Here is a 23,128-nt window from a genome sequence, read left to right as displayed (position 1 = left end):
CTGCACTTCAAAGGTTACCTACGTCAGAAGAGTAGGTATAGAATGGATGGATTCAGGATTAGGGTACATGGGAAGGAAGCCTGTTACAGACTGATCCAGTGGAGTGAAAGCTAAAAGTTAAGGAAACAGTAGTTAGCAAGATGCTTTAGAGGACACTATTAGATGTTTTCTTTTACATTTTCTACATTTGAAAACATTCATTCCACAATGGTATGATGCCAGGGAAGTGCAAAAAGCTAAGACCACTTACTCAAGTGAAGCCCTGTAAATTTAAAAGAATTAACATTAAATGAGCAGGTAGCAATCAATTCAAGGAGGCCTTTATTAAATAAGATCAGGTAGAGTAGGTGGTTAATGGGTGACAATCAATGCTAAGAGTAGTCAGTGCTTTGGTTAGTTCTACTCAGAGTCATGGTTAGAAGTTGACAACACCCCGCAGCTGAGATCCATGTGAAGAGCTGGTCAAGTCTTTCTCCAGCTCAAGCAAGTTACTAACAAGGTGATCAAGTAGCAGAGCAGTCAGAAATTGGAATGGGGAAAAGCTTCAACTGACCACAGTTTATGAGAAAAACAGAGGTAAACTAGCATGAAAAGCAGCAACAGGATGGCCGGGAGCTGAGCGGTTACAATGTTAGACAGGCTCTGGAGTGGTAAGTGGAGATACATTAGGTACAAGGAGAACTGCAGATCATTTATTTCCAAATTAGCAGGGAGGAAACTCTCTCAGTTCCTTCTTGTTTGGATGTCAGCAAACGTAGATACTCTTGTGTGGGCCAGCAAACCAAGTCCTTCCATCTTCCTCTGATACCCTTGGGTCAGGCCTGGAAAGTCAAATATATACTTCAAGTCAGAAGGCTGTGTAGAATGCCTTTGATCTGATCCTAAAACTCTTTAGATGGAAGTACTGAAAGCTTAAAAAAAATGGATTGCTATTATAGTACTAATCCATCATATTATAAAGAGATTGGTACTGTAGTGCCACCACTTCTAATTATGTGGTAGATGTATTATGCCTAAACCATCTTTATAAATTGTGCCCAGATAATCTGAAGATCTGGTTAATAGGCAGGTCCCCTGCACATTCAGCTGAAGGCACAAAGTTGGTGCACAACTTTGTGCCTTCAGCAGAATGTGCAGGGGACACAGTCAAACGAACAGAAAAGGGAATACATCCAGCACCTGCTGTTTGAGCAAAGAAATAACTTCATACAAATAGGAGTCTGTTGCTACCAGAGACCAGTTCTACCCCAAGAATACTTCCAGTGTTGAAGTCAAAGGAACTGTCCTAATTTACACCAGCTGAGGATCTGTCCCTTTGAAGATATTATGAACTGGGAAAGCTTTGACATTTTATTTGTATTGTCTGACGAACCAAAACTGTTAAAGAGTTTACAAGATACTTGTAGGGCTGCAGTGTGTATCTTCCAATTTGCCTGAAGGTCACATGGATTTAACCTAAACAAAGAAGTGATATAGGTCTAAAATGCATTTGGGGGGCTAATGTTAGGCCTCAATATTATAATATATTTGTGAATCCCTACCACTACGTGGAACAGTATAGAATCCACCCATGTGGAGCTCATTGCAGGATAGGGGTATTTATGGCCAATGGAATCCAAAAGCACAACGGAATAGAGTGCAGATGAGACATAGAAGTGGAAGAAAAGATGAGTTTGTGACAGCTCTAGTATATCGGGTATGTGCAAACATTATGGAGAAAAACCAGATTTTAAACATAACTGTACATTCACATTTATTTATAATCGTAGAGGGTCAGAATCAATTCAACTTGAGAGGAGACATCTGTGACTTGTAGATGAACTGACTGAGGGAGTGTATAGGATCCCTACGTCTGATATCTGCATAACTTCCCCAAAGAGTGGCATTTCAGGTCTCTACCAAGAGCCAGTACAGGTCATTCTGATCACCTCAGGATGTTTGCACAGAAACTAGTTTGAGAGAGATGGAAAATATTAGATTCCAAAACTTAAATTAAAACTTGTCACCTGAGTCAAGGCCTGGGCCTAGAAGGGAATGTTTGTGTTGCACGTGACCGTTGGAGAACTGGTCCCTAGCAGGCATAGACAAGGCTTCCTCACACAAAGGGCAAGTGGTAGCAAAGTGCCTCACAACCCTGGGTATCTCTGGGAAGGGTCACAATATCACATGCTGTATTTGTACCTATTTAATAAATGAGAAAGAGAGTTCTTTGGTATTGCACTCCATTATTTCCCTAACAGGGGCAATATCCTGCCTCTGTCAACAGCCAACACCAGGAACTTCAGAGGAAGGTTTAAGCTGCAATATGCAACTACACAATAAACTTCCCACATGGAAATTTGTTCCTAACCTCCATCAGCTAATGATTGCTTCATGCTCTGAAGAATGAGAGTTTAGATCTTTTCCAAAACTCCTCTTTGCCAACTGCAGCACACCACCCCAGCTGTGTGGCTATGTAAAAAAAATAAAAAGTCTGGATTATAATACAAGCACAAGAAAGAAAAGTTAATTAAATCTAACTTTTAATTTCCTGACTTTTGTGCAATTATGCTAAATGTAATGTCACATTTGAAATTGGCATTAGCATGTAATTTCTGGCATGTCTATTTAATAATAATAAAATAATAATAGAAAGTGTTTAAAGTATGGGAGATGAAAAAACTAGGGCTTTCAAGCAATTAAAAAAATTAATTGTGATTAACCACACAGTTAAATAATAGAATACCATTTATTTAAATATTTTAGATGTTTTCCACATTTTCTACAATGTCAAATTTTAGAGCCTACAAGTCCAATCAGTCCTACTTCTTGTTCAGCCAATCGCTCAGACAAACAGGTTTGTTCATATTTGCAGAAGACAATGCTGCTTGCTTCTTGTTTACGTCACCTGAAAGTGAGAACAAGCATTTGCATGGCACTGTTGTAAGCAGCACCACACAATTTTTACATGGCAGATGCACTAAAGATTATGTGCCTTGATGCTTCAACCACTATTCTAGAGGACATGTGTCCATGCTGATGATGGGTTCTGCTCAGTAACGATCCAAAGCAATGTGGACTGACAGCTGTTCATTTTCATCATCTGAGTCAAATGTCACCTGCAGAAGGTTGATTTTTTTTTTAATTTTTTTTGAGGGGGTGGGTGTTTAGGGTTCTGTAGTTTCTGCATCAAAGTGTTGCCATTTAACACTTCTGAAAGCATGCTCTACACTTTATCCCTCTCAGATTTTGGAAGGCACTTGTGACTTCAGATTCTTAAACCTTGGGTCAAGTGCTGTAGCTATCTTTAGAAATTTCACATTGGCATCTTCTTTGTATTTTGTCAAATTTGTAGTGAAACTGTCCTTAAAACGAATATGTGCTGGGTCATCATCCTAGACTGCTGTAACATGAAATATATGGCAGAATGAAAGTAAAACAGAGCAGGAGACATACAATTCTCCCCCAAGGTGTTCAGTCACAAATTTAACTAACACATTTTTTTAAATGATTGTCATCAGCATGGAACCATGTCCTCTGGAGCAATGACCAAAGCATGAAGAGGCATATGAATCTTTAGCGCATCTGGCATGTAAATATCTTGCAACACAAGCTAAAACAGTGTCATGCAAACTCCTGTTCTCACTTTCAGGTGACATTGTAAATAAGAGGGCAGTATTACCTCCCATAAATGTAAACAAACTTGTTTCTCTTAGCGACTGGCTGAACAAGAAGTAGGACTGATTGGACTTGTAGGCTCTAAAGTTTTACACTGGTTTGTTTTTGAGTGCAGTTATGTAAAAAAAAATCTACATTTGTAAGTTGCACTTTCATGATAAAGAGATTGCACAACAGTACTTGTATTAGGTAAATTAAAAAATACTATTTACAGCATAAATATTTGTAATAAAAATATAAAGTGAACACTGTACACTTTGTATTCTGTGATGTAACTGAAATTGATAAATTTGAAAATGTAGAAAAATATTTAATAAATTTCAATTGGTATTCTATTGTTTAACAGTGTGATTAATCACGATTAATTTTTTTTGAATTAATCACATGAGTTAACTGCAATTAACTGACAGGCCTAGAAAAAACCTAATCAAAATGGCTGAGAGAAGTCCTATGCAGTATAAAATAGCTGTTTCTGTCTGATGCACAAGAGATATACGTTGTGGGAGTTGAGGGAGCGGAAGTCATTCTTAAAGATCTGCCCTTCGTATTTCTGTCAACTCTGCTTATAGTGTGGAATATGATAAGATCATGCCAGAGATAGGTAGGTAGCTGTTCACAGGAAAAAGAGGGCGTTTATGGCAGTTAATTCCAGTTGAATAAAAACACAGAACAAATTCCTACATTTGTATCGCAGATTTCTTTGGAGGTCACACAGTCTATATTCCCTCTCTGTAACAGAGATAATACCACTTCCCAAATACTTATAATTTTATCCTATGAAGTAGGAGAGTAGTTACCCATAAATCAAGTAGTTTAATATTTGCAGCAATAATTCACTACAAGTGCAAGAGTCCAGGCACAATTATTAGGGCTCCATGTCTGTCACAGAGGTTGCGGAAGTCATGGATTCCACAACTTTCTGCAACCTCTGTGACTTCTGCAGCAACCAGTGTGGCTGACCCCAGCTGCTCAGGTGACCCGAGGGACAGTCACACCACCCACTGCTGGAGCGGCTCTGCAGCCAGCCACACTGGCCACTGCTTGGGCAGCCTTGGGCACCCCCTGAGCAATGGTCGACCCCTGACAGCAGTCCCTGGGATGAGCAGAGCAGCAGTTGTTCCACCGGCCCCAGCTGCGGCCCCCCCAGGCCATGCCCCCGCCAGCTCCAGCAGCACCACCGCCCCCTGGAATTTAGTCAGGGGTATTTATAGTATAAGTCATGGATAGGTCACTGGCAATAAACAAAAATTCATGCCAGTGACCCGTCCATGATTTTTACTAAAAACACCCGTGACTAAATCATAGGCTTAACAATGATTACACCTGCAAAAGAAGGCTGCAGGATTGACATTCATGAGATGACAATCAAGACTTAAATGTATAATTTTAAGGTCTATGCTACACCATGTTGCTTTATTGTCTGTCTCTCTTGCCCATTCGTATACAAATCAATGATCTCCACTCATTACTCTTCCTTGGCTGAAAAGGTTTCTACCAGCAAAATCATTTGAAACAATATCCTATTAAAACAAAAGTCCCTTCAACTTCCAAGAACAGAATACAATACTTAATTTTTCATATGTATTTAAAATGATATGGCTATCAACTTTCCTCATTTATATGTACTCTAAGTAACTAATTTCAATTCATGGTCAATCAAAAACAAAATCAGTGACTTCTGAAACTCTGCATAAACTAGCCATCTGCATAGCGGCAATAAATTCCCTGAGCAATTCCTCAGCAGAGATAGATGAGCACAGAACAACATGCAAAATAAGCTACACGCACCAAAACTTCTCTTTGTCTTTCAAAAGCTACCAACCAGTTCTTAGTCCTTTAATTCAACATGTGAAGTTCAAGGTTCCTAATTTAAGCTGTCCCACAGAGGGATATTTACACATACCAACCCTTACACTTACACAAGCTCTCATTGTAGTTAGCAAGAGTCTGCCTGCATGAGTGTTGCAGGAATCAGTAAATCACAGAGACAAAACTGTATCAGGCTGCATCGCTCATTTCCATGGTCAAGTCCATAGGAAGAGTATAAAGAGGATGACGCTCCTGTGTGGCTAGCCCAAAGCTTATGGATCCCCCAGTATTTGCAGAAAGCCAGGTACATGTTCATAGATATCCTAGGTCTCTTCAAAGGCTCTGGAGCTAAGGTGTCTCCCCTGTTCCTCTGGCTGACGCCTTGGAAGCCATCACCATTTAAAATGAAGCTGAGCAGAGCATTGGGACATTTACGTTAGAAAACAAACTGAACTATTACAGACAGAATAACTTCAGGCACAGATTCTCTGCTTGGACTCTATTCCTTGGTTTACAGAGGTGGTGTTTGTCTTAAGCAATTGAAACGATTTGGTTCCCCTTGCCAGTTGCTGGCATTTTGAAGGCCTCCTGGAGGATTATTTTCCTTCATCTGCTTAATATTTTGAACAAAAATAATTTGACAGCAAATGGAAAGCAAAATTGCACTGTGGAGCATCTGATTAGAAAACTATTTGAAAACAGGATTTTTCCACAGAAATCAAATTTTCTTTCAGCAAAGACATCTTGATGATAAAGTTAGTGAAGCATTACATATAAGTGAGTCTTTGCAGTGTGATGCCATTTATACTGGGAGCCAACATTGCCCAGTGGACAAGAAACTGGCCTGGGACTCAGGATAGCTTCTATTCCCAGCCCTGTCCCTAGCCTATTAGTGATCTTGGGCAAGTCATTTCACCACTCTGTGCCTCAGTTTCCCAGTGTGTAAAATGGGGGTAAATATTACTGACATCCTTTGTAAGATGATCTAAGATCTACTCAGGGCTCGCTCTAGCAATTTCGCCGCCCCAAGCACGGCGGCACGCCACGGGGGGCGCTTTGCCGCTCGCCTGTCCCGCGGCTCCGGTGGACCTTCCGCAGGCGTTTCTGCGGAGGGTCCGATGGTCCCGCGGGAGCAGCAGACCGTCCACCGGAGTCTGCGAGAGGTCGACTAGAGCCGCCTGCCGCCCCCCTGTGGCGTGTCGCCCCAAGCACGCGCTTGGCGCGCTGTGGCCTGGAGCCGGTCCTGGATCTACTGATGAAGAATACTATAGGACACAAGTATTGTTACTGATTAATTCTCTTCCTTATTTCAATCCACTTTTGTTAGAATAATAGCCTGGTAAGATACTATATTTAGCATCCCCTATGTAATGCTGCAAGCAGCCCTCATCTCCAATATCTCTTGCTGTCTAGCTGCTTTTCACTGAGTCTTTCATGGCTCAGCCCTCCAGCCAAGTCACAGAGTTCAGCCCTCTTCCAGGGAAGGAGCATTCCAACTCAAAAGAAACAAAACTCTAACCTTCCCCTTACACACCAAAACAAATGCCATCACACATGCACACACACCCCAGCAACCTCCGTACAGTCATCAATCCTCTCCCCGGCTCTGTAGAGTTCCTCCTCACTCTGTCATACAGGGCTGCCTCCCAGGAGACCCAGCTCCTCCTGAGCCACTGACCTTAAAAGCTTCTTCTCTGGAGTCTCTCTTCTTCCCAGCCAACTTCAGAAGTCCTCTCCCTGCATGGACAGTCTCAGCTTCTCTCTGCCAGCTCCTCTGTTGTTCCTTTCCCCCTTTGTTCCAGACCTTCTTCTATATTCCAGCTTTCCTAGCCTTGACCTTCTTTCACAGGGCTTAACTCCCTACTCAAGGCCCTTACCCAGTCCAACCCTTCTCTCACCCTAGGGATGCTCCCTTCCCCTCCAGCTCCCTTTTCTTCCCAGCCTTCTCCTAGTCTGGCTAGGACCTCAGGGCTTCCTCAAACTCTCTCTCACCTTCCCATTCTATTCCCAGAGTGATAATAGACTCTCTCTGTACATTCCCTTTCTGCTAAAACTTCCTCTCTTTATACCAACCAGCCTACTCCTGCCTAGCTAGGCTTCATGATCAGTTAAGCCTGGCTCTCCCTCCAGGTGCAGCCTGGTATGTTAATTGTCTTCTCAGGCCCACCGTAGCCATTCAGGACCTGTGTGGGATACACACCCCATCACAAGCCTCAGCATTGCAGCTCACCACTTTGCCTTGGGTTATTGTTTTTTACTGTCTAATTATTTTATTGTGTAAGTGGTTCTCATGGACTCACTTTCTAGATGGAAAAATGTGGGGACGGGTAAGGATACTTACAAGTTAAAAAGTATGCATTCCTTTAAATCTCAGGCTTCACAAAACATAGGCTTGAGCACCAACAAATGTTGAACTAGTTCTTTCAGAGATCAGACCTGTGAACCTCATTACTTAAGTTCCCTGACAGAAAGAAGGTGTCTTCCAGACATGATAAATTCTATGTGCTATTCTTCAAGTCAGTAATAAAGTAGAGAGCTCAGTACACAAATTCATTTACCTCAGAGTGGGTCCTTGGAATCCCTCTTGAAACTCTGAGGATTCTAATGTTTCTCTCTTAAACCAAAACTTTACAAAGTTATGGGGATTTGCTTCCAGACATTTCAAATAGCAAGTATGTGCCCTCTATAATAGCTCCCACTCTGCCAGTGTTTTAATGGTATTTTCACAATGTCATTTTAAACTATTAAAAATTTTCTCCTTCTTCCCAAGGGAAATAATTTTGATGTGGTGGGGGAGTAATAAATGATTAACTGTAGCATTCAACAACACGAGATGGTGTCCAGCTGAATTAGAGCTTGTTCAACTCCTGTATAAATCAGTGAAGATGTGCCTATCAACTTCAACAAGTATGGGATCAGGAACTTTAGAAGTCAAATATCAAGTAGTGCAATGGATACAGTCTCCTGTATTATACTGAACATTTCATTGCAGCAGAAAGTTAATAATAAACATCAGTAAGTAGGCATTATTATAACCTCTCACAGTGGAACTTATTAGTTAGAAGTTGCTTTTCCTATTTCATTTTATACTCATATATTATGAAACAGCACTGCAGATAGACTGTCTTCTTTTGATTAAACAGGTGTATGGGACCTTCAGTGCCTTACATACTTGTCATTACCTAGGTAATTACATTCGTTTCCTGCATAATCATTTTTGAAATTAAATGTATTCTGAGAAATATTTATTTGCCTGTTATAATGCAAGAAATATTTCTGTGATTTCTTTTTCAAGAATAAAAGTAAGCTAACATACCCTAGAAAGATTAAGATATTGGCCTGAATGCTCTTTTGCCTATACTTTTTATCTAGAAGGTTTAGATTATTGTAGCTGTTTGGCCAGTTGGTGTACGCAGCAGCAAGGACTGAGTCCAATATCTCGGGATACCTCAAAGCAATACAAAATACAACCAGCTTGAAACCCTTCCCAGTAATCTGCGAAAACTAAACATCACCCCTGGACTCCTCTAAAGAGGCAATATTTCCCCACTCACAAACAGTGGTTCTGGGTGTAAAACATATTAAAAGAAATATAAAAATATATATATAAAGAAATATAAAAAAATGTATTAAAAGAAGAAACCACAGCATTAAATGTGGGAAAACACTGCAACAATGACTTGAAAGTACGCAACCCATAAGTAACACACCCACCTCACCGTATCTTGTGCAGTGTCCTTTTTCTCGGTTTCCCATCTGATAGTGTGAAAGTCCAAGGGACGAATGTCTCTGTAGCACATTGCCACTCCCCGTTTCCCACCACTGCACCCCACTCACAGTTTGTTGTCCAAAGTGAGCAGCGTCCCCAGAGTTCAGGGATGCATTCATGTGGGTTTCCCACCTGCCCCTGAGGGAAGGTGTTTGAATGACACTTCCACCTCTTCTCCTAAGTGTCTCTGCTGCTGCTTGTCATTGCTGTTGTCATAGCTGCACAGCGGACATGCTCTGTTCTGAGGTTCCAGAACTTAGGGCACGGCTACACTTGCAACTTCAAAGGGCTGCCTCGGCTCTCCCAGCACTGCACGTACTCCACATCCTCTACAGGTGTAGCTTGCAGTGCTGGGAGCCGCGCTCCCAGCGCTGTGGCACTGTTTACACTGAGGCTTTACAGCACTGTATCTTGCAGTGCTCAGGGGGGTGTTTTTTTCACACTCCTGAGCGCAAAAGTTGCAGCACTGTAAAGCGCCAGTGTAACCATGGCCTCATCAGTCCAGTTCTCAATTAACTCAGCTCTTTAATGATTTCACTGGGTAGGGGGAACCACTCTGCTGCTGTTGCGCCTTCTTGTGCATTGTCTTTTCACCACAATATTGTCCTCTTTTCTTACTAGGTCTATTGTTCAGCCCCCTTAGATAAGCTTCTCAGTAAATTCAGCTATTAGTGATCACGGAGAAAGAACCATGAATCTCAAATGAGTCTAGTCATCTCTGTCTTTTAATGCTGGAGCGGAAGAGGGAATCAAATGGTTTCTCACCAGGTAGGAACCCTGTCCACAACCCCTCTGAATTTACCTGAATTTGGCATCACTATCCCTGCTTAGCAAGTGAGGTTGCAGCTAGAGTGACCCCCTCAATCAGGCATGTTAGGAACTGTTCTGCTGCCCTTTACTCATACAATAAGAATAACAACATTTCGTTACCCCTGTATTCAGTACTAAAGTGAATTTTAACTCCAAACAGCCAAAGCTGATCAGATTGGCAACACAGCTTTGTCTGCTGATCTCCCAGAAAGAGTAGGTGTGTCTGTGCAAATATAGTCTGCCCCTGAGGGCTTTTCCTCAGGTTCATCACTAGATGTCAGGGGAGAGCTCATTCAGACCCTGCTTACTTTATTTTAAAACAGTAAGTGTACGTCAGTGATGAAATTCATATCTGCTTCTTTAAAACAATTTGTTGATATTGGCAAAATGATCTTTTAAAATACAGTGTAAAGCATAAGACAAGTAGCCTCTGCAGAGATGAAGGACAAATCTAGAGCCTGCAGGCAGCCTTTCAGAGGTGTTTTGCTCTCAGTGTCTTATAATTGAGTGTTTAGAAAGTCAGAAGTGATACAGAAACATACATGACAATCCAAGGGACTGTGTAAACACAGCAATGGTGCTTGTGGTAATCTAGCCTCCCAGTCCCAGACCTGAACTTTAGCGTCCACAATCTGGTCCTGTCCCAAACCTGGACTTTTGCGTCCAAAAGTCTGGGGGCTTACCTGAAACTCCCCCAAGCTCACTACCAGCTTGGGTATTTGGGCTGCCACCAGGTCAGGTAGGTAATTTACTTTAGGGGGCCTGACCTCCCCCTTTCCTCTCTCTGGTGTCCCCAACCCTCCCTGGGTGGGACCTCCAGATTCCAAATCCCTTGGATGCTAAAAGCAGGGGGAAAAATCCCTTCTCCCCTCCTTCCCCGCCTTGCACAGAAACCGGTTTCTCTACTTCCCAAGCGATAAGCGTTCTCTACCCTCAGGACAATTGAGATGCAAAATGCCACCAGCTTGGCTTTGCCTTCCCCCGTGTCTGCTCTCGTAGCAGTAACAGGAAAAAAACTTCAACCACAAGAGAACAGAGATGATTCTTTGTCTCTTGCCCCGTAGCCTGCTCCTTCCCTGAAAGCAATAGGAAAATAGCTCACAGCCTGGCTTTTCCCTTCCCTTTGCCTCCCTAGGAAAAGAAACTTCCACACGTTTTAAAAGAAAAAGTTTATATAAAAATAGAAAGAAAATATAAAACAATAATCTTGCATTAAGAAACTCAATACAGGCTCTTGCTTATAAGAAGATATGAAAAAACAGTCTGATTTAAAGATAGCCCAATTAAACCAGTCCAACAAATCAACATACAGGTAAATACACCACAAAGATCATCATAGCCGAATTACTTTGCGTTCCCTGGGTACTTACAGATGTTTAGAAGAAACTTTAAGATAAGATGGAGTTAGGAGGAAACCTTGTTTACTCACAGCTGAGCAAACAACAAAGACCCCTGGTATACAAATTCCCGCCCCTGACTTTAAACAATCCAGTTCTCTGATTGGTCCTCTGGTCAGGTGTTTGGTTACCCTTTCCAGGTAAAAGAAACTTAACCCTTACCTTACCTATCTAGTTATGACAGTGCTGAGGAGTTATTCTTTGGTTTGGGAGTCACTTTAGGCTTCCTCTAGTGTTTGGGGTTCCCGGTAGAATTTGTAATGATTGGGTTCATTGACAGTTTTGAAGTCTTCTGTCATTTTGAAAGGTGGAAATTCAAAAGAGTTTTTATCTGTACCATTTTGTGCATGACTCAGAAATAGGCTCCTCCAACTTAAGGATGCAATCCAGAAAGAATGACATGTTTGGATATGGGGTTTTAATATGAATTCCTTCAAAATTTGGAGTTTTGGGGGAAGTTGGACTTGAAGTAGTGCTCTGGGTCCATTTTGACTGAATTAGCCAGTTACCAAGGCTTACAAGGTCATTCCACTTGTCATAACAGCAATACATATAAAAAGGCTGAGGTTCTTACTGTTCTTCCATTGTACTTACTGTATTTTCCATCATGTTGACATGGAATGAGGTTCATAAATATTCTGAAAATATCACTACTCGTAATATTTATATCAACACTAGTACAAGGCTAGCCTGAAAATGGAATCAAATGGTATTTCCTTTCAGTGTTCCTTTAGGGAATTAAGATTAAATTTAGAAATATGGTATCATTAAAACAATACATGACATCATTTAGCTTTAATATGTACAAATGACATAACATGCTCCTCTTTAAGAGAGGCATACAAGTACAATCTCCTCTTTCTCATACCGTTTTTTTACTGGCTCCCAACTCTGTAATCATCACTTATTCAGAACAAAACAGGCATATGATATCAGGCATTAGAACTGAAGCTCCTGGTATTAAATTATCAGTATTCACTGATGGTATCCTGCTGTTTATAAAAAAATTTACTGCAGCCAAACCAAAAATAATGGTTTATGTGATATCTGATTTAAGTCAGATCTTGGGATATAAAATAATTTGGTCCAAAACCAAGGTTCTTCCTGTTTCACTGCCCCTCAGCATTACTTAACAACTGGAAACTAAATGGAAAGAATACAAACATGAATTGCCTAGGGATGGAGTTGAACTCCAGTCTGAAAGATATACTGAAGGACAACTTTGGTCCAGTAATGCAGAACATAAATAGCAATCTCACATAAGATAGACCAGCTCAGAGCATTCTCTGTGAGGCCCTTTGACTACAGAATAAATTCATGGTAGGAAATGAATTCATCTTCAGGGCACACTGTATAGTCCATCTCTTTGAGCAGGATTTTGGAATGGGCTAAGAGGGGAAAGAATTTGAAGAGGTGGAGATTTTGGTTTAGTTTGTATGGTTTGTATTGCTACCTGAGGCTATATGTAGAAGGATGTGTGTATGAGGAACGTGCTGCTTCTTTAGTTCTTAATAATCGTACAATGCCTTTTTATATGATGGGAGGGGCACCCAGAGCCCAGGACAGGCATTCTTTTTTATGTGTGTGATTAAAATTCAAATCAATAAAATAAATATGGTGGATCTTCTAAACCTCAGGTGCTGGGGCACAATAAGTAAGATTAAACTTTGTTACATCTTCAATACCCTTTCCAGGCGTGCCCACTTCATATTCCTTCTGCACACTTCAAAGTATCAGAAACATAAATCTCAAACTTACTTTGCAGTAACAAAAGCCTAGGATAAAGTCCTCCAAACGCCTTGCCAAGTTAAAAAACAGAAGAGTAAAAATTGCCAAACAGACAAATGGCATTGAATCTGCTGTATGTTTGTAGGATCTGACAGGCAGACATGAGCAAAGACTAAAGTGGAAGCCCATGAAGCTTTCATTTATCTATCATTTATACGCCCTGAGAAATTCAAAAACACCCCCGTGCCTCCAGTCTCCCAATAATAAAGCATACTTTGAAACCTTAGATTGAAATCTCTCCTTGTCCAAGGAAGCCTTCTCTCCATGCTCTGTCTTCAGCACAAAGTCACCACAGAGCTTGGAAGCAGCAGAGCCCTCTCCACTCATTCCCCCACAACAATACCTGTTGTCACTCCCCTTTGTATTTTTCCCCACCCGCACACAATATGTGAGAGTAGGAACCAGTTAGGGAAGATGAATGTATAGTTGGATGGGACACATTAAGGAGGAGAAGGGAAAAAATAGAGGGGGAAATCACCACAGGAGAAAGTGGGACCTATCAAGTGGCCGGGTGGGTGCAGGAGGAGCCAGCAAGGATTTAACTAATACAGTGGAATACTGGAAGCTGCCAGAACCTTGTCTGCACTAGGTACCCATCAACACTATCAGTGGCTCATGTGAACTGGTGGTAGAACTGGAAAAAATATTTCAAAAATTGTTTTGTGCAGATGCAGCCATTGGGTCTTCCAAGCTAGGCAAGACCTGAATTTCTTCCAGATCTTCTTAATTCATTGTAAAGGAGGAATAAAGGGCTACATTTAAATTTCAAAAGACAACTCCACGCCTAAAGGGCATCCTTTGAACAGTCTGCCATCAAGCTATCAAATGGCATGTAATCTCTAAAGCCTGGTCTACACTGGCAGGGGGATCGATCTAAGATACACAACTTCAGCTATGAGAATAGCGTAGCTGAAGTCGACATATCTTAGATCGAAGTAAAATTATTTACTTCCCATCCTCCCGGCACACCATGGCTCCCCCTTCGACTTTGCTTCTGCCTCTCACCGAGCTGGAGTTCAGCGGTCGATGGGAGAGTGGTCGGGGATCGATTTATTGCGTCTACACTACACCCAATAAATCGATCCCTGATAGATCAATTGCTACCTGCTGATACAGCAGGCAGTGTAGATGTAACCTGAGAGACAATGTAAGTGGAATGCTATATTTTACTATAAATTTTAATACACTTAAAAAAATTTCTTTAGAATTGGGGAAAACATAGAAACTCAAACATAGAGAAGTATAAAAATGTAATCGCTCACTGAAAATTTTATATTTATTTCTATAATTTTGGAAAAACTAGATAATAGTGGAATAATTATACAGCTTAAATCTTCATTGATAGCTATCTGTTCCAAGAGGGAATGAATGAGGCTTTCAATCTCTCCATTTCACACATACACACACAGATTACACACACCCCATCCCTTAGAATACACCAAAGAGAATACCAGGAGAATACATTCGCCCTCTTTTGCCCACACATTGAAAGCTCACATATAAAATGATAGGCAGAATGAGAAAATCTTTCAGAATAAAAGTTGTCTATTAAAGATGTCTTTTGACAGCTGTCTGAAGCTTGTAGTGCTAGCCCTCACTATGGGTTGACCTCTTTGGGGTGCAGTCAGCTAGGTGAAGACTGGATGATGTCAATTTACCAAACACCTTCTCTATAGAACATTATTTCAGACACTATTTGAGAGACTTCACCTGAGGATGGTGGGGTCAAAATATCATTTTTCTACCAGCTAAGTTTAATTTCTTCTGCTGTACCAAACTGCTCAGTATATATTAGCATTAAACACTAGAAAATGTATAGAAGGTAACAAGATACTGGTCCTGTAAATCTTTACTCAAGTGAGTAACTCTTACTTATGCCGTTAGCTAAATGTACGTCAGCGGATGTAAGTAAGGACTACTTGTGCCTAAGGTTTTTCAGGTTTAGATCCATTCCCTTTCATTGCCAGGGAGATAGACTAGATGACCTAAAAGGTCATTTCCATTTATAACTTCTGTGATTCTGAGAACATCCTTACAAACAGTTTAATAGAGGGTAAGAGGAATAAGCTGCCCTTGTCCTAACAGCATCCACTCAGCCTCATTTAAGATAAATGAAGGCTACTTCTAGAAAGGCAAAAGAGCAGAGTTGCTAGGGAGATAAATCCACCATTTTTTGCAGACAGATACAGATTATTCCTCTGAGTGCTGCAGATTGAAAAAAAGTCTTTTAAAAACAGTTTATGTATACTTTAAAGGTGTCCGACCCTTTATTAGTGCAGAATGAAATGCTCCTGTGTATATTTTGTGTTTTTCAACTAGTAATGACTGTAAGGATATTAAAAGGTGTTTGTGTGTTTTGTTTTTTGTTTTGCTTATGGTTGGCCATCTGTTTTACGAAGATATACCATACTCATTAACAGTTCTTACAATCTCATTTATTCTGAAGGGGAAGTACTAAAAGTTGGACAGTAAGACTCTAAGATCTTTTTCAAAGAATGCTATCAGAAAATCACAACCCTTCTATAGAATGAACTAAAGAGATGCTCATAATTCACTGCTGAGTTTTACATTTTCTCTTCCCTGTGATACTTTATTTTTCTGCAAACTGAATCAAGGCCAAAATACATAACTTTAAATAAATTCAAAAATATTGGGCCAAATGGAGATTCTCCAGGGATGGCCTGGCCCACTGTCTACATTTGATTTTCTTATGCATCAGATATTAATCATATAAAAATTGAAGAAATTATCCTATTTTTGTTTAGTTTCTGATTCCTTAAAACATTCTTAGTTTGGGATATTAAAAGCTCTTAAAATTAACAAAGGCATTTTTTCTTTTACCAAAAATAATGTTATTCGGATGTATGTGTGCTTACTCACACCTGAATTCATATACATGAACATTTTAGAAAATCAGAAACTAAAAAAAAAAAAGTTTATTTATTCAAGCTTTATACATTGCTGCTATCTGAGGCACAGACAAGTCATTAGAGTGGGCCACTGTCATCCCATTCAACCCAGTATTTTCTCATTGATTTCATGTTATGTTCTTTGGCCTTGTGAGCTTACTAATCTAAATGACCTGATTCATGGACTAAATGCACTCAGTATCCACTAAAAACCATGATGTGGTATTGGGGACTGTTTTTTAAGGGCTGCGCTTCCCAGAAGGAGTCTGGGTGGGGCACTAAGAAGCTCTTGTTATGCACAACCAGTTGGAACTAGACAAAAAATAAAACAGATCTTTTGTAAGCTCCATAAACACTGCATGATCACCAGACACCACAAATGGGATCATTATCAGGCCCTGAATGATTCTGGAACACAGAGATCTGGAAAGAATTTGATAAAAAAAGTTCTGTGGTGACTCTTGGAATTATGTTCTTAAGGCAAAGTTAAAGATAAATTCCTCTGTGGAGGATTTTCCTGCAAAGTACACTAACCCTTTGAATTGGATGGAAAATATGACCAATATCCTCTGACTTGTCTCCAGGTTCTGTTTTGTTTTAAAACCCTTCAGGACACTGAAAGCAGAAGTCAATCATATTTTTTCTTCTTTAAATGTCTTTCAGGGACAGACCTCCTGCGGCATATCCAGCTCTTGCTGATGCACTTTGGGTTTCCTCTTGTTACCATTCTACACATTAGAAGCTTTGCTATTGACTTCAAATGAGGAATAATGAAGCTCATGGCATTCCTCTAATGGTACGTAATTCCTCTCCCTCTCTTCATGGGGCACCAAACGTAGGCCCTAGTCCTGCAATGAGCATCATGCAGGTGACCTCTGCACCCACATGTGCTTCCTTGCGCAGATTTGGGACCTAAGTTGGTTGTTTTAAGCTTCATGTCATAACTTTAAAAATTTTGCAGATGTAGCAATCAGTATCTACTCACTACTACATCTGTTCAGCCATAGGCCTTTTCGTAAGGGGCTTGTGTGGTGAAGCAGGAATTTTCTGTAATATTTTGTATGATTACTGTGTGTATCTCAGTTTCCTCTAGATGCTGCATTGTTAGCCAGGTGGTGAGAAAGGACTGTTTTCTCTCTGAAGACGCCCAGACCTCCAGGTGTAACTGATACCTTGCTGTCAGGGGTTTGGAGCCAGGGCAATGGAGAGTCCATGAAGACAATGGCAAATCCAATCCCTGGGACATTTGGTACCTAGCTACTAAAAACCATGGATAGCCCATTCCCTCCACAGGAAGCCAGCCATGTTTGACTAGCTGGGGAACAAAGAACTGAGGAGGGGCCAGGTGGGACTGATCCAGGAACTTGGAAAAAGAGCAGACAGAGGGACAGAGCAGAAGCCAAGGGTTTTGCTACAGCTTGGCTGGGGCTCTGGGTTAACCAGAAGGAACTCTGCTGTAGCTTTCTTTTCTCTGTGCTAACTAAGGACTTCCTATGCTGTGTTCCAGCTGAAAACTAAACCTTTCTGTTATGACAACACAGTGTGAATGTGAACTGCAGAATCTGGTGGAGTGCATTCCTCCCTAAGATTGTACACATTTCCCTCAAGTGTCTGCCTCAGTGGGACTAGCTGAATGGTGCTCACAGTGTGAAGTAGGAGTGCTAAAGGACCAGAGGTAGGGGTGTTAGAACAGGGGAGAAAGGGTGCCATAACCTCCCCTCTTTTTAACAAAAGAAACTGCTGTAGGGGTTGGTGAGGACAACGACGGCTGGGACTCCCTGCCTCCTACCTGCATCTCATGGGCAGGCTCCATGTGGAACTGCAGTTCCTGGCCCAGCTCCACAGGCACCAGGTGAGTCCCATTCCAGACAGAGGGAGCCTGGCTGGGGCTGAGTGGGGTTACCCTCTGCAGTGTCCATGGATGCAGTCTGGGAAGCATTGACTCCCCAAAAAGAGGCAAGATGTGGTGTGTGTGGAGGGTATATGCTGAGTCACTGCCACTCCTCTCCCCCTCGGATTTTTGTGAGCATGGAGCTGCTTTACTCTGCTCTGCCAGGGTGGGGGGCTCTGTCCTTCCCACACTGTGCCTCTTTTCCCCCCCAGCCCCTCACCACCAGCATCTGGGTCACTGCCTCTTACAGGGGTGAGGAGAATAGGCAGTGGGGAAGGGGGAAAGGATGAGGTGGGAGAGGAAGGGGGAGGGAAGGAGATGGGACAGGGAAGGGAAAACTCAAAGCTATCAGGGGAAACTTGCCTGAAAGTATGATCTCTGCCTTAGTGTGTGGAACAGTCTCCCAAGGGAAAGGCTAGAAGAAACCCCAAGGCTTGGGACTTTTAAAAGGAAACTGGACAAAACATGCAGTAAGGATCAGCCCTGCATTGGCAGGGAGATAGACTGAGCCGGGAGTGCTTTTTCCCTTGTAACTTCTAGAATTCCATCCCACTATTCTGAAAGTACAAATTCTGGTACTAAAGGCCTGGTGCCTGAATCCCATTGCACTGGGACTGTGAATTAATACCCTGATCATAGACGCCAACTTTTTTCTGCGTTGGTGGGTGCTCGCACCTCTGGCCCCGCCTCAACTCCACCCCTGCCCTAAAGTCCTACCCAACTCTGCCCCTCCCTGCCCCATTGGACCCCTCCCAAAATCCCCGCCCCGGCCCCACCTCCTTCCCAAAGCGCGCCGCGTTCCCCCTCCTCCCCTCTCCCTCCCAGGCTTGCCATACAAAACAGCTATTTTGTGGCACAAGTGCTGGGAGGAAGGGAGAGGGGAGAAGCAGGACACGGTGGCACGCTCAGGGGAGGAGGCAGAGCGGAGGCAAAGGTGAGCTGAGGGGGGACAGGGAGCTGCCAGTGGGTGCAGAGCACCCACCAATTTTTCCCTATGGGTGTTTCAGCCCCAGAGCACCCACGGAGTCAGCACCTATGGCCCTGATATGCAACACCTACTGATCCAAAAATTCAGATCCTGCTGGTATTACTGCTGTTTGCAGATGCCCTTGTGTTTAGATGAACCCTTACGTTCAATCCCTGAGTGTATCCCCACCATATTGCGAGCATGCATTCTGACACTGATGTCCTGCTGTGTGGATCCCAGTGTGCTTGTACTGTGAATTTTTGGCACACACACAGGGCTATATTATCTCATTGTGCTGGTAGAGCTAGTTCCCTGGTGTAATGATAACAGTATGCTAGGAATATGAATCCTGCAAATAGTGCCCTGTTGTGATAATCACTTTGGGCTGTTAACGTGAATCCTTTATTTTTGTATGCAGTGTTGTTGTGGCCCTGTTGGTTCCAGGATATTAGAGAGACAAGGTGGACAAGGTAATATATTTTATTGCAGCGACTTCTGTTGGTGAGAAAGACAAGCTTCTGGGCTTACGCAGAGTTCTTCAGGTCTGTAAGCTTGAAAGTGTGTCTCTCTCACCAACAGAAGCTGGACCAATAAAAGATATTACATCACCCACCTTGTCTCTCGAATATGAATCTGTCATTATGGCCCTGTTGGGTGCATTCTAATATACTGAGAGCATGAATCTTGGCCAACAGAGGAGGAATGTATATCTTAATGCTAGTAGCCTGCTGTTTAGATCATACTCCACTCTGAGCCTGGGAGTTTTAATTTTGACATGTGTATCCTGATGCCAATCCATGAAGGCAGTGGAGCTGGGAAATAAGGTGAACACAGGGCTTGCCTTACAGGTGGGCACCATTGTCAGGGGCGTGCTGTGGTCAAAAGGCAAGGAGCAGGGTGGCTTGGGGTACGAAGACATGGAAGGGAGCTCGGAGAAATGTGGGGAGAGGCAGCAGGACCCAAGGGTAATGAGGGGGATTCCTCCACCACTTTGGCCTTGTCCCCTCACTCACTTTAAAGAGATTCTGGTGCCCTTGACCAGAGGTCCAGCCCAAGGAGGTGGTGAAGCTGCATGCCTTACCCTGGAGGAAGAGTGAGACCCCAGGAGGTCTGGCTCACTGAAAGGGTCCTCCCAGAGACTATTCCAGAACTGAGGCCCTAGCACAAGGGTGGGCAAACTTTTTGGGCCAAGGGCCACATCTGGGTGGGGAAATAGTATGCAGGGCCAGGGCAGGGGGTTGGGGTGTGGGAGGGGCTCAGAGAAAGGGATTGCAGCAGAGGAGGGGTGCGGGATGCATGAAGGGGCTCAGGGAAGGGGGTTAGGGTGCAAGAGGGGTGTGAAGTGCAGGAGGGGGCTCAGGGCAGAGGTGCAGGAGGGATGTGGACTGTGGGAGGGGGCAAGGGGTTGGGGTGCAGGAAGGGTGCAGGGTGTGGCAGGGGGACTCAGGGCAGGAGGCGCCATGGGCCAAAGCAGCACAATAGATCCGGCCTGAAGGTCGTAGTTTGCCCACGCGTGCCCCAGCATAATCCCGTGGATCCATGAAGAGGAGGAAAATATGGCCAAGTACTATTTGTGCAAACTCCTGCAGATTAATAAAATTATCAAAACTTAGGGGCAAGGCAAGATTATTGGTTGTTTAAATCAATCAACTCAAAAAGCTAATTAACTTTTTATGAAAGTCCTCTTAAAGTTGGATTTGAAAGGGAACATAATTTAAGCTTTTACTGGATGCAATGCTGACAAAATGTAGTGTAGGTAAAATAAATCCATTAAAGTTATCAACAAGGGATGTCTGCTAAAAGTATGCACTAAACTAAAGGCATCTACATTCTGTATAGTGTTTCAAAACTTCTAATAAATCCTTACAGTCCCATAAAAAAAATTAAAGTCTGTTGTTGAAGGAAAAGTAGCCCTTAATATGACATGCCCATCACCAATGGAACTGACTGCAGAATGGATCAGTCCAACCACATTCACAAACAGGCATCAAAGAAAATCAGAGGACCAAAAAAGAGAGGTTAGACACTAGGGAAGGTACCTTTGATATGTATTAATATGTTAAATTAATGTTAAATCTTGAAACTACCATTTGATTCTCATAATGATTTCAAACTTTAATGAAAGCCAAATTGAAAACCATTAATTCTGCATCCATTCTTCTTCTTAATATATTTTTCTTCTTTGGTATATAGTGAGAAACAGATCTAAAGGACATCTTTTGTAATATATTTTATGTGCTAATATTAACAAAACTCTTAGGTAGTCTGTCACATGAGCAAAAATATTTGATATACAATGTCCATCATTAGTGTCTTAATTATTTACCAAGGACAATGAGCCCTAAGAGTATCTGACAGCAGTGGAGAGCAGTAGCCTATTATTATAATCCTAGCACATGGGCAAAAAACTGGGACACTCAGTAAAAACAATAGTGCTTAAGACCAAATGGTTCAAGAGATTGGTGAAGATTTTAACTTAGTTATTTACAATTTCCTCCAACATCATTTACATGGATAGCAAGACTATCCAGTTATCATAAATAACAACATTTTTGGAAGGAATTGTTGTGCTGTCTGCAGTGACTTGTGACCATGAGTGCCAACCATGGCACTCAGACCAGCCTCAGGGCAGGGCAAAAACCCCAAACTGGTTTATGTTCTATCATTCAGTTTCCAATCCAGCAACAAGTGTGAACTCCTAAAGCACTATAACAGTCTTACCGTGGAGTCACACACAGTCCCATTGGGCATTCCAGTCTATCTTCCCAGCAAGCTGGACTATGTGACAGACAGACACTTACACCAAAAATCACAACAATATTCAGTTTACTTCCAGTCCCTGTTACGCCAAAATTTGGACCTCAGGCATTCCAAGAATGGTTTGCCTAAGACTATGCAATTTTCTTTATTTAAAGAGGTAATCAGGTAGTGGTCCGCCCTAGAGGAACTGCCAGGGTGTTACCAGGAGCTTTTCCCCGACCGGTAGAGGGCTCCCCAGAGCAAGCTAATCTTGTTAACCCTGAAAGGACATGGATACAACCTTCTGCTCAAGGATGGACACACAAGCAGTAGTTTTTTGAAAACAAAATAATATTTATTTAAAAGAAATAAATAGTTACAATATATCTAATAAAGGAAGAAAAGAAAAGTACATACAGCATAGTAAAACACAATAGAATTCCATTTAAAAATCATATAATAAAGTGGCACAACAAAATAAAAGACACATAATACACAGGATATATACAGACCATATAGCAGTTAGAAGGTAATAGGCATCTACAGACCCAGCATACCCAAAGGCCTTAGTTTTAATGTTATAATCTGGGACCATATTTAATATAATATAATATAATGACCTTTACACATATATGAGGGATCATTACAATGTTACAGATTTAATACAAATATTTACTTAATGCTAACATCCTGTGAGTGGTGACCAGCCATCACAGAATGGGTGGGGTGGATCTCACTGGAAAACAGGCATTCGGCTTCAGTAACAAACACACTCAGGCACTCCTTAACAAGAGACAAATAAAAAAATCAGACTTACATTGACACCCAGAATCCCTCTGTTTCGTCTGAGAGTCCTTCTGCTCTGTCAATGTTAAAGATGAGGATAGCCGTGCCTGGGGAAAGATAGTTATTGCTGTCTCTTTTAGGGTTATGGAATTATCTGCAAGAACTGCTGCAGAAGGGGCGTTAGCTGTTTCGTAACTGCCTTAGAAGCTGCTGCCCTCTAGAAGGTCCTACTGCTGTTGTCTCTGCAGGTAGCTACTTCTTGGAATCTTTTGTTCTTCAGCTCTTGTGTGTCCACAATATTCCTGCAGTTCCGCAATCCATAAAACCCCAACCACCACCACCACCACCACCACCACACTTCAGCTTGCTAGATGTCAGCCTTATATGCTGGTTGCTTTCTCAAGGCCTGCTTATTAGCCTAGATAATTAGCCTGACTCAGTCAATCAGTTTTCAGAGATTAGCATAATTGCTATTTCTGTCTAGCTCCTCCCCATTACATCATCCTATTTTTAGATAGCAAAGCTTCTCCCCTTGATGCCATCTTGGCTAGAGCTCCTCCCTATGACATCATTGTTAGCCTTAGCTCCTCCCCTTGAGGTCTTGAG

General features: G+C 42.1%; 1 long non-coding RNA gene across 1 annotated transcript; it reads right to left on the bottom strand.

The window, feature by feature from the left end:
* Positions 1-301: 301 nt before the first annotated feature.
* Positions 302-22,860, bottom strand: LOC116814927 (uncharacterized). The gene is made up of 3 exons (XR_004371371.2): positions 22,554-22,860; positions 2,351-2,451; positions 302-821 (listed from the first exon to the last, which is right to left on the bottom strand). It is a non-coding gene; the product is annotated as an uncharacterized LOC116814927 (long non-coding RNA).
* Positions 22,861-23,128: the final 268 nt, after the last annotated feature.

The sequence above is a fragment of the Chelonoidis abingdonii genome, chromosome 7, assembly GCF_003597395.2.
Source record: "Chelonoidis abingdonii isolate Lonesome George chromosome 7, CheloAbing_2.0, whole genome shotgun sequence".
Taxonomy (NCBI): Eukaryota; Metazoa; Chordata; order Testudines; family Testudinidae; genus Chelonoidis; species Chelonoidis abingdonii.
The sequence above is the reverse complement of the archived record's forward strand: the minus strand, read 5'-3'. Positions and strand labels throughout refer to the sequence as shown.